Below are 11361 nucleotides of genomic sequence, written 5' to 3'. Positions count from 1 at the left end.
AATAATTAATATTAAAATTAACATGTAACTGTATGTAACTGTTTGTTACTCATTCTTTGTTTCTTATTCTTTTGTTTTGATCATGTATCAATCATTTAAACCAAATGCTTGGTTGTATTGGACAGTGTTTTATTACTTTATAAATGCATGATTTTATATACACAAATACATATGTATAGGAAAATTATCTGAATGAATGGTTAATATTTATTATCAGCAAAACTTAGTATATACACACATAAATTAAGGTAAGATAATTAACTCGATATCTAGCTTGAGCAGCTTGAGTTTGTCTAAACAATACATCAAAACTTTTTATTTTGAAGCTTATAAACTTAAACAGCTTAAGTGTCTTATTTTTCATTATGCTATAAAGGGAATATAAATAAATACCAGAATTTCGATAAGAAAAATTGCATTAAGCAAAGCAATATCCTGCTATTAAACTCACTATAAAATATGTAATATAGCAAACAAAGATCTCTCAACTGATCTTTAATCTTTTTAATCATTTGTAAATAAAAGAAAAAATTACAAAAAAGAACAACCTGCAGAATGTTTGATGACAAAAACTAACAAAAATCCATGATTCAATATCAAATTCAAGATGCATTCTCCTTTTTCAGCTTAGCAAGTTCTTGCTTGATGACTCCAGACCTCTGCAAAACCGTATTACAGCTCGTCAAGCTTCGATTGAAGTTTTGAGGAAGTGCTTTCAAGAAAAGAACTCTGGTATAAAACGGTAGACACAATAGGGGTGTATCGAAACTGACCTTGATCTTAGCCAACATAGCTTGAACCTATCAAAGTCGTTGAGAGATGCTCTTCTCTTCTGGACAATCAACTTTCTACCCCACGAGCTACTTTCCCATTTGTTCTTAACATCTGCAAGTTAACATAAGAGTGATAAGAAAGAAAACATATCTTTAAGAAACAACATTACAAATGCTGGTGAAAGCTGTCGTCGTCCTTACCAGCCTTCTCCATAGCTTCGATCAACCCATTTGTTCTTGGGAACACGTGGAATGTCAATTGTGATATCTGTCAATGTAAGCCTCTTGAAGTTCATTTGGCCTCTTACCATATCCGGGGCATCAACAAGTGCCTGCCACATTAAAAATACAGTCACTTCTTACACGCACATCTCCAAATAACACCTATAGGACTTCAACTAGACTAGTTGGCTGATAAAGGAACATTGATAATTGAGCAGACCATAATCCAAAGACTAAAACCAGCAAGATGGGTTAGTAGAAAAATTATGCAGCCAAAATCTAATGGTCACATTAAAGACATGTTTAAACCCTTCATATGACATGTGATAAAGGAAAGGGCTTTCTTACATGACCACAGGTAAGTTTGCAGGCAATTGCATGACTTGCTTCATGCAAGAATACTGTAATGAGCTTAAAAGGCAGCAACAGCACTGTTCTCCATAGCTACAACAATCAGGGGGAAACATTAGGTCAATCCATTTAAGCAAACAGAGGCAACCAGTTCAAATTCCAAAGAATGCTGTATCTTTTAACAGAAATTCAACTGCAGTGAATCCTCCTAGAAAACTCCTAAAACCTTGGCATCCTCATCCTTATGAACAACTTATGAAAATTGTTGTAAATGCCATAGCATTTATGAGTTCCTTATGAACAGATTTACAAGTATTACAAAAGTAAATCACAAATGCTCCCAGAAAAGAACCCAATTTCCTTCAACGTGCAAACCAAGAAACTATTTAAACTGTTAATCTATTTCGTAATTCAAATTACCATCAATTCGATGGTTTCTCCAAAAAAAGAAACTTATTAAATTTTAAACTAAAACTAACAATCATGGCTTAGTCAACTAAACCGTAGATATATCATCCTTCAAACAAACATAACCAGGGAGCTCTTACCAAAATTACGCCATTGTTTTTACCGTGTTTATATTGTTTCCTTACAACAACCAAAAGCATAGCAGAGAAAAAGATAATCTTTGTAACAGCCCAATTTTCAGTAGTGCCAGAATAGTGATTTGAGATCACTAAATCTGATGAAAACGTTAGAAAAATTTATTAATTAATAATTATAAGTTCAGTGTGATTTTAGAAATATTTTTAAATTAGTGAATTTTGTGATTTAAAAGAAATTATTAGACAAATTGGGTCAAAAACGAGGTATCGAGACCTCGATACTATAAATTGAGTTGTAAATATTTTTATAAATATTTACGGAGTGTCATTAGGGTAGTATTAAAGTTTCGTTAAGTATTTTAATGTTCCGATGGTTAATTGATTAAAAAGGACTAAATTGCAACAAGGGTAAAAGTTTAATTATAGATTAAAGAAAAGTTAAAAGGACTAAATAGGTAAATATGCCAAGTCCCATAAATGAGGCGGCATATGCATGATAAAATCTGAGATTTTTTTTGAAGTATATTATTATTTATTATATTGTAAATTATATTAATTATATTATATTATTATATTTCAAATAAATAAAATTGTTGACAAATGCATGGTGTATATGATGACATGTGGAAGAATGAAATACATACATATTAGTAATGATTACATATTTACTTATTATTTAAGTAAGAAAATATTATATTATTATTTTATTGTTATTATATTAAACTAATTTAATAAAAGAAATAAAAGATAGAAAAAGAGAAATGGAAACAGAACAGGCAAACGAAAACAGGGGAGAAAGGAAAGAAAAAAAAAAAGGGAAGGAAAGAAAGAAAATTTGGGGTTTCAAGGTTTCAAGCTCAATTGGTAAGTTAAATTAAGTTATTTTCTTATAATTTTGAGTTTTTGGAGTTCTAGAACAAAATATTTCATGGTTTATGTTGAAATTTGGGAAGATGTTATATTTCTAGACATTGATTATGTTGAATAAATGAAAGAATTAGGGTTAAATTGATTGAATTTCAAGTTAGAAGTTAGTAAAGGATTTAATTGTAAAATAAAGTGTAAGTTTTGAATAGTAGGGACTAAATTGAAAGAATCCCGAAATTAGGGATTTATGGTGAAAATGAAGAGTTAAAATGAGTTTTAGTAAGAATTAAGAGAGAATATGGAGTTAGATTGGGAAAATAAAATTAGTATTGATAAGAGATTAAATTAGAATTTAGGTAAAGCTTAGGTATAAATGGAAATGTTTTGATGAAATTGTGTTTTAATAATTTTAATTGTTTAATTACGTAGCTAATGTCGTGCAAGAGTCATTGCCGAGAAAGGAAAGGGGAAGGTGATCAAGGAGTGACTCGAGAAAATTTACGGTTAGTATTACCATAATTCGAATTTAATTATTAATTGTTAAAATTTAAATTAATATACATGATAAGAAAATTGAGGTGAGTATCATGATTGAATCGAATGAAATATATATATATATATACATATTGATATTGAATTTATTGATAGTAATTGTTGAATTTTGAATAATATGTTTAGTAAATAAAATAAGGAGAATATCGATATTTAATTGAATGAATTAAAATATGAATTGAATAAAAGTGAATTAAATTATGAATAAGTGTGAATACGTGAATTGAGTATTGACTGAAAAGTGGTTTGATTGAATCGAGGTATGATTTGTGAAATATGTATTGGTCTGAATTGTATATTGATTTGAAAGTGGAAGTGAATTTGAAATAGAAAAATATATTGAATCAAATGGTGATTAAATTGTATAATGATTTGAATTGAAAGTATGAGAAAGTGATTGAATTGAAATATGATTCGAAACCCTATTAACTAGTCAATTTGAGTCGGATATAGTTGGCATGCCATAGGATTGGAAGTGTTCAGGATACTTGACGTTGAGTCGATGAGACACTGGGTGTCATCTTGTTACCGGATAGATTCGATGAGGTCTGGGTACCAACTTACTTGACTTTGCCGATGAGACACTGGTGTCAACTATTGCTTCGAACTATCCGATGAGGCCTTTGGGTGCCGTCTTGGTGTGTTTGGTTGGATCCGTGTATCCGCCAAAGTCCGAGTCATGTTAATAGGGGAAAATAAAAGAATTGAAGTAAGAAATGATATTGAATTATGAATTATGTGAATATTTGAAGGTATATGGATTGGAAATTAAAAGCAATTTGAATTGAAGTAAATTGATTTGAAATAAGACATTGAATTGAGATGTGAAAATGGAATGTGAGAATTATGGTTCAAGAAACAAATAATGATAAATTTTATGAAATAGTTTTTGGTAATATGAAATGATGTAAAAATGACAAGTGAAAATAAAATGATTTGAAATAGTGAAATAATATGTGAATTTAATTGAATACAAGTTATTGAATTTTATTTATGGATTTAATGTGTAAATTGAGTGTTAAAAGATTATAAGTGTAAATTTGAATATAAATAGAAATGATAATGAATGAGTTGATGAAATGATTGAGTTTGTATGGATTGGAATGAGTTATTAGAATGAGATGTTGAAAATCCAATAAAATTTAGATAGTGAAACAAGGTATGAATACAATTAAATATAAGATTGAAATATTGCTTATTGTTATTAATGATCAAGTTGATTTAAAGTATGAGGCAATTAACGAATAATTGTAGACATAAATTAAATGTATATAAATTATCGATTAAAGTTATTAATTTGAATTATGGTAATACCATTGAGTATTCCCATACTCAGCGTCTGGTTGTTTCCCGCATGCAGTTAGTAGAAAACCAGTTGTTCGGTCCAGCATCCGAGTAATCCCGACCTCGAGTAATTTAGCGATGTATTTTTCTTTTGATAACGTGGCATGTACCTAAGTAATGTTTATACCTAAGTGATGTATAGGGATTAGTCAATTTGAATGTTTGTATCTATGATATTGCTAAAGGAAGATGTGTGAGTATGTGATAATGTTTGGCTTTTAAAATGGTTAAGTATGAATATGTTTGGTAATATGTATGTTTAGATGATAAATCATGCATGGAAATCATGAAAGAGTAAAATTTGTAAAGAAACAGATTTCAAGCAGCTACAGTGATGTGACTTTGAAAAATCACCTAGGATAGTATAAAATTAATTAGAGGGTGAATGATATATGGAATTAAAGCTTGTTGAGTCTATTTTCATGGAAAAATAACGGTTTAACAAAAGAAATTTTATATTTTGAGATATGAGAACTTTAGTGAGACAGTGTCAGAACTGTTTTGGAGTCCTCTGTTCTAAGTTTAGAAAATCATTATAAATTGCACAAAAATGGTTATGAGTTGTAGTTTATATCTATAGATTCCTTATTGAGTATATTTTCTGTAGAAACGAGTAATAACTTCATATGAAAATCCTATAGTGAGAAAATTTATTTTTAGTGGCAAGAGGTCAGGACAGTCAAGTGGTAAAATAGGGGAGACTTTAACTAATAAACTGTACTAATTGGCTGAACCAAAAATTTTGAAAATTTTATAGTAGGAAGATATATGAGTCTAGTTTTAGGGAAAATTTTCGGAATTAAATTTCGAGTCCCGTAACTCGATTTATAATTAATTTAGTAACTGCTGCGCGATTAGACAGATTGCTGTAAATAGTGAAATTAATTTTCAAAATAAGTTTTTATGCTTCGAATTAGTAAGATAAGCTAAGTAATGCCTCGTAATCGACTCCGGAAACGGTCTCGGGTAAGGGGTGTTACAATCTTCGTTATAAACAAGAGAAAAAAAATTCAAGAAAGAAGCTTACAACAAGAATGACAACAGTGAAGACACCAATTGTAACCAGAAAGGTAACTTGGCCATTATTGCAGCAACTGTTTAGCTCCCAGTTCACCATTTTTCTGCCTTTATTTCAAAATCTAAAAAGAACCATTTTTTTTTCAGGGGTCTTTTGTTTGGGATTTGAGAAAGTTAGATGAAAAAACAATATATGTTCCAATATCCAAATCATTGAACTTCAAATAAATAGAAAAAAATATCTCAAAAAGTTTATAATAAAGGCTTCCTAAATTACCAAGCATCAAAAACCCAGAAATTTTCATCCTTTTCATTCACAGACCAAATAAAGAACTATGAAAACACACTAAAAGGGAAAAAAAAAATCTCGATAAGAAGAACACACCCACAAATGGTACGCCAGAGGATGTTAGAGGAGCAGAACACCTTTGGATGTTAGAGGAGAAGACGGTGAGGAGAGTGGAGAAGAAAGGTAGAAGGAAGAAACAGAACGTGGATTTTGGGTAAAACAGAAGCGTGAATCGGGAGGGTAAAACAGGGACCAAAATTGAAGCAGCACCTAATCTGAACTCAAGGAAGGGATTAGAAAACGGTGGATTTTGGGGATTAGATCAGTAGTGTATTAGACCTGTAATAGCAATATACTGAACCAAACAAAGTATTAGAGGGGGATTAAGCGGGACCCACCGATTAGGCCAATACACCCAACCAAACATGGTGTTAGATTCCTAGTAAGTTAGCTGATTTAGGGGAGAAATTCATTGAAGGATTCAATTTTCATAAATTTGGTAATTCAATTTCGGTTTAAACTTTAGGGTTAAATTAGAATGAGACAGCTACAATTATTTATATACCATATACATAATACGTACGTACGTACGTACGTGGGTGTGTAATTTTAAATGAAATAGAAGCACGTGTCTCCCTGTGCATGGGATCCCACACCAATTTAAATCTAAATTTAGGTCAAAAGTCATGTTTAATGAAAAAACAATAGCAAGAACTGGGTCATTCTGCCAAACACACTGTTTTGATGAATAAATATTTATCCCCTCAACAACAACTAAAAATATAAATAAGTATGGTGTGCCAACACTTCCAAAACAGCCATGCTCTTATCTGTAAAGTCAGAAAATGACTTGTAAAGAAAGTGATTAGCATGAAACGAATTTTATGACTTAGGCCATGCCATTGCAGTAACTATTGTTTAATATACATTCTAGATCGTTGATCCTTTTATTTATTTATTTATTTGGCTTTTGGCTTTACAAGTAGCTAGGGTCCCTCTCTAAGGCTTGATAACATCATGAGAAGGTGGATTTCATTTAGCCAAGAGTGGTATCCACCCCAGGAGTTGCCCCTAATATCAAAACAATCTAATAAATAATAATATATAATATCAAAGTGGGGTAGAGGAGCATGATTTGATTTTATTTCTTTCCTTTTTCCGGCTGTTTATCCCATCCCATCCCATATTGTCACATTCATACAAATTTTAAACATTCACTGTTTATAATTCTATTCTATGCGGATTATATTACCACACATCATTTAAAATCACATTTTGTATAATATATCATCACCTAATTTACACATCTATACACTGAACAAGAATAATATAATGTCACACTATAATACTGTAGTCTTTGCTGTTGCTATTGCCATACATGTTAAATCAGTGCACACTGCACACATACACAAAACTCAGCAGTAGCAGAGAGAGAGAAAGAGAAGGGAATATTATCTGTATGAATACCCCAACAACACTAGAATAGCCCTCAAAAAGTTGAAACTTATCTTCATTACAAAAAACAAAGAAAGCCAGCACATAATACAATTAATGTTGCAAACCGAGGCTGTCCTGGTTTTGTGTTTCTAAATGGTATTGTGTTTTGTTTTGGCCCATAGAAAAACCGGTATTATTGGCAGTGCCATACGCCCCCATACCTATTTCGCTATGTACGAATTCTTTAGGCTTACGGCATGGGCTGGCTTGCATTTAATATTCTCAACCCCCCCCCCCCTTTTGATTATTTATTTATTTTTGCTCCTTCACTGTACGGATATTAAAAAATTATACTCATTTCAACACTAGCTATTATTTTAATCATCACAACTTGCTTCATGCACGTTTACCAGAGTCATGCAAACTTGTCGTGTTTAATCAATTGGGAAGAAAATGTGTGAGAAATTTCCTGGTCAGAGTTTGTGATATTTAACTATCACCCAACTTGCTAAGACTTAAATACAGTGTCACTCACTCTAGGATCCGTCTAATTATAAATTCCATTTCTTTATTTTACCAAGATTAATAAATTAATTTTTCTATTTTAATTTATTCTAATTAAATTAAGTAATATTATTAAAAAATCAATAATTTGTATATAAAATTAATAAATGTTATAAAATTAAAATTTAATAAATTAAAGATTTCTCAATCTTCATAAAATAAAAGAAATTTTAAGATATATTATAACCGAAAATGAAAACACATAGAGTTATTTAGGTCAAATCACTAAAAAAGGAAAAACCCAAAAGAAAATTTCAATGTCAAAAAAAGGTAATTGCTGTACCAACTTTGAATCTGGTCAATAAAACCACACTTTGATCAAGTGATATTTTTGGTTGCAGAATTGATAACAGCTAATCATGTCTGAAGCTGATTTAACGTTTAAATCAGAGGCTATATGTTGTGGTTTTGGGTTTTGTTGGGAGTGGATTTAGAATGGATGGCCATGCTTAACCAGTCTTACGTCAAAAGGCAAAGAGCATATGGATAGATTTCCTTTCTATCATAAAAAGCTGAAAGCCATACATACATATACATACGGTATTAAAATTGTTAAACCATTTAAACTTATCCATATTAGTGGATTGATGGCACGTAGCCAAAAGACACAAAGGGAAAAAACAGAAATTGTTAGATTGAAAAAGGAAAGCTGATGTCAAATTCCTACCCTAAAAATTAATAATAGTGGGGTCCTTTTAAGTGGGACTGTGATGGATCCACAACCCTTCCTAAAGATAGGAGGATCTTGCTTTGATCATAATCTTTTAGCCTCTTTCTTTTAGTGTATAAGGTTTGTTTGTTTTATGATGGCTACCCATTATGGTAAAATCAGAACTTAATAAAGAAAAGGTTTTTATTTCATGAGACCCAAACAACCAAGTGACTGTCATCTTCAGCAGTCGCACACTTTTTAATAGTGGGAAATCTCTCACTATCTTCTCCCCCCTAAAAAGAAGACAAATGATAGCTGGAACCAAGTACCATTCAAAGAAAAGACAATCCGATTCCAAAAATCATTCACAAACAAGGCTTCGAGTCCAAACTTTTTCTGTTTCTTTACTCACTTTAAAATTACCACATGACACATAGTGCTAATTAATTTATATGGCAACTGAAGTTAATGATAGAGCGCTTATCAGGCTATAACCAACCAACAACCACTTCTCATTGTATTTGTATATAAATACTAAACAACAAATCTGTAAAAGCAAGCAAAATTTCTATATAAATATTCTAATGATAAAAGTGAGCTCAATTGTGTGCGCCTTGATTCGTTTGATATTCCTAAACCAGTATTTACCATAGTGGAAACATATAGGTTTTGCCACAAACAAAGTTAATCTTTATATTATAGGTGTAAGCTCAAATTAGTGAGAAATTTAATCTTTATATATTTCATTTTAAAACAATTGAGTACAATTATAAATGATAATGAGGTTGAATGTAAAAAAATGTTCATATGCTATGTTTTAAAGTAAACTGAAAAAAAAGGTGAGTATTGATCTAAAGAGGGGCTTTGAACCAATTATGTAACACCCCCTTATTCGGAATGAAACGATACGTCCCAAACAAGAGATGTCACATTTGGACACTAAAGCTCACTAAATTCAAGCATTAGTTTCAAGACTTTATTTTAACGTAAATAAATTCTTTTATAGCTAATTAAGTCATATTTAGGCTTACTTTAAAGTTTGGTTACAAACGGGGTCGTTCGAGGCTTAATTGGAACAAAATAGGGTTAGTGTCGCGACACTAAAATCAATAAGCTCAAAATCGTAACACTAAACTTGGATGTCGCGACACCAGAGACAAATTACTTTACTTCGTGTTCAATGTCACGACACTGTCACAATATTAGAGACAGATTACCCAAAACACCTAAAACTAAGTCAAAACCATTTTCAAACATATTATATCATATCTAAACACTAGGCTTGAAATATATCAATTTAACATTAAAAAACTCCATATAACTCATAAGTATACCCATCTAAAGAAGTTCATTCTAAGGTACAAAATGATATTTAACATGCATGGCATAGTTTTAGAACCACATGACAATTTACAACAAAAATTTATATAATTCTAACCCTATGTACATGCCACTATATAACCAAAATATAAGTTCCATACTCTTTAAAAACTCCTTTAGTGATGTGATGAGGATGAGGTTGACCACTTCACACGAGACTTCCTTCAATATTTACTTACGTGTTTAAAACATGCGTTAAGCTTGTGAATATAACACCTCATACCCGATCTGATCACCAAGTTCAAGCTACGAGATGCTATCAGTTTAGTAATTTCAATTTTTTTTTGCAAAATTAATCACTTAAATACATAATTAAATAGAATTCAAGTACATAGAGTATTACACAATTGTTTTTGGGTCTTACACGAGCTTACGAAAGCTCTTTTGTTAACCCAAACTCGAATTAGGACTAAATTGTAAAGTTTTAAAAATTTAGGGTTGACGTCATGACCTCACAATCTCCACATCGTGATGTCACGAACTTAGTAAGTCATGTCATGACTTTGAACATGCCGATGTCATGATGTCACTCACTGTCGGCACCACATTGCGATGTTAGATGTTTGTGGTTGTGACGAGGTCCTTGTTTTTGGCAAAACATCATTTTGGCTCCAATTTAACCCTATGCAATACTACCTAATTGATTCATACCATCTTATACCATTAAAACCAAACCAAATTCATACAATTTCAAGCCAAACAGATCCCCTAACCAATTCAAAAAAACAACCAAATCAAACATGATTTCAACCTATTCAAAATCAATTCAGAACATTACATGCATTCAAATACTAAATTCACCTATGCCAAAACATATTAAGTCATGCCATTCAACTTTATCACATGCATTTTTACGCATTATAAACATCCATGGCTTATAGGCCTTTAGCAGGAACATTAACGATCAAGTATCAATCACACATTACAAGCATACTTCTAGGTATCAATTCCAAATATATATATCCATCTCAATCATTCATTAGCCAAGTTACCTTTTCTACCTTAACCTATGCCATTCCACATATCAAACATATGATTATAGATCATCACTGACTCTAGCATAAAATATAGCCAATACCATATATGTACCAAATCAAAAGGAAACATGTTATACAAAATGGTTATGTCATACTTGTCAAGTAGTAAGTATTTTCTGTAACACTCTTAGCCCTTATCCGTCGCCGGAATAGGGTTACAGGGTATTACCAAACTTTTCCGATCAAATACGAATATTTCAAATCGTTTTATATACATATTAGAAATTAATCATAATCACTTATATTGTCCCTTATATGAGCCCTCGAGGCCCAAAATACACGTTATAAATGAATCGGGACTAAACTGAAAACTCAGGGAATTCTTCGTAAA

The 11361-nt window shown here is 31.3% G+C and overlaps 1 long non-coding RNA gene and 1 pseudogene across 1 annotated transcript; one reads left to right on the top strand and one right to left on the bottom strand.

Moving 5' to 3' along the window:
• Positions 1-460: 460 nt before the first annotated feature.
• LOC105791829 (60S ribosomal protein L14-2-like) lies at positions 461-6744 on the bottom strand (annotated as a pseudogene).
• On the top strand, positions 2615-3224 carry LOC128042943 (uncharacterized). Its single transcript, XR_008198560.1, has 2 exons — positions 2615-2755; positions 3188-3224. It is a non-coding gene; the product is annotated as an uncharacterized LOC128042943 (long non-coding RNA).
• Positions 6745-11361: the final 4617 nt, after the last annotated feature.

This window comes from Gossypium raimondii, chromosome 8 (genome assembly GCF_025698545.1).
Source record: "Gossypium raimondii isolate GPD5lz chromosome 8, ASM2569854v1, whole genome shotgun sequence".
Classification (NCBI taxonomy): domain Eukaryota; kingdom Viridiplantae; phylum Streptophyta; class Magnoliopsida; order Malvales; family Malvaceae; genus Gossypium; species Gossypium raimondii.
Note: the sequence above shows the minus strand (reverse complement) of the source record. Positions and strands in the feature narration are given on the sequence as shown.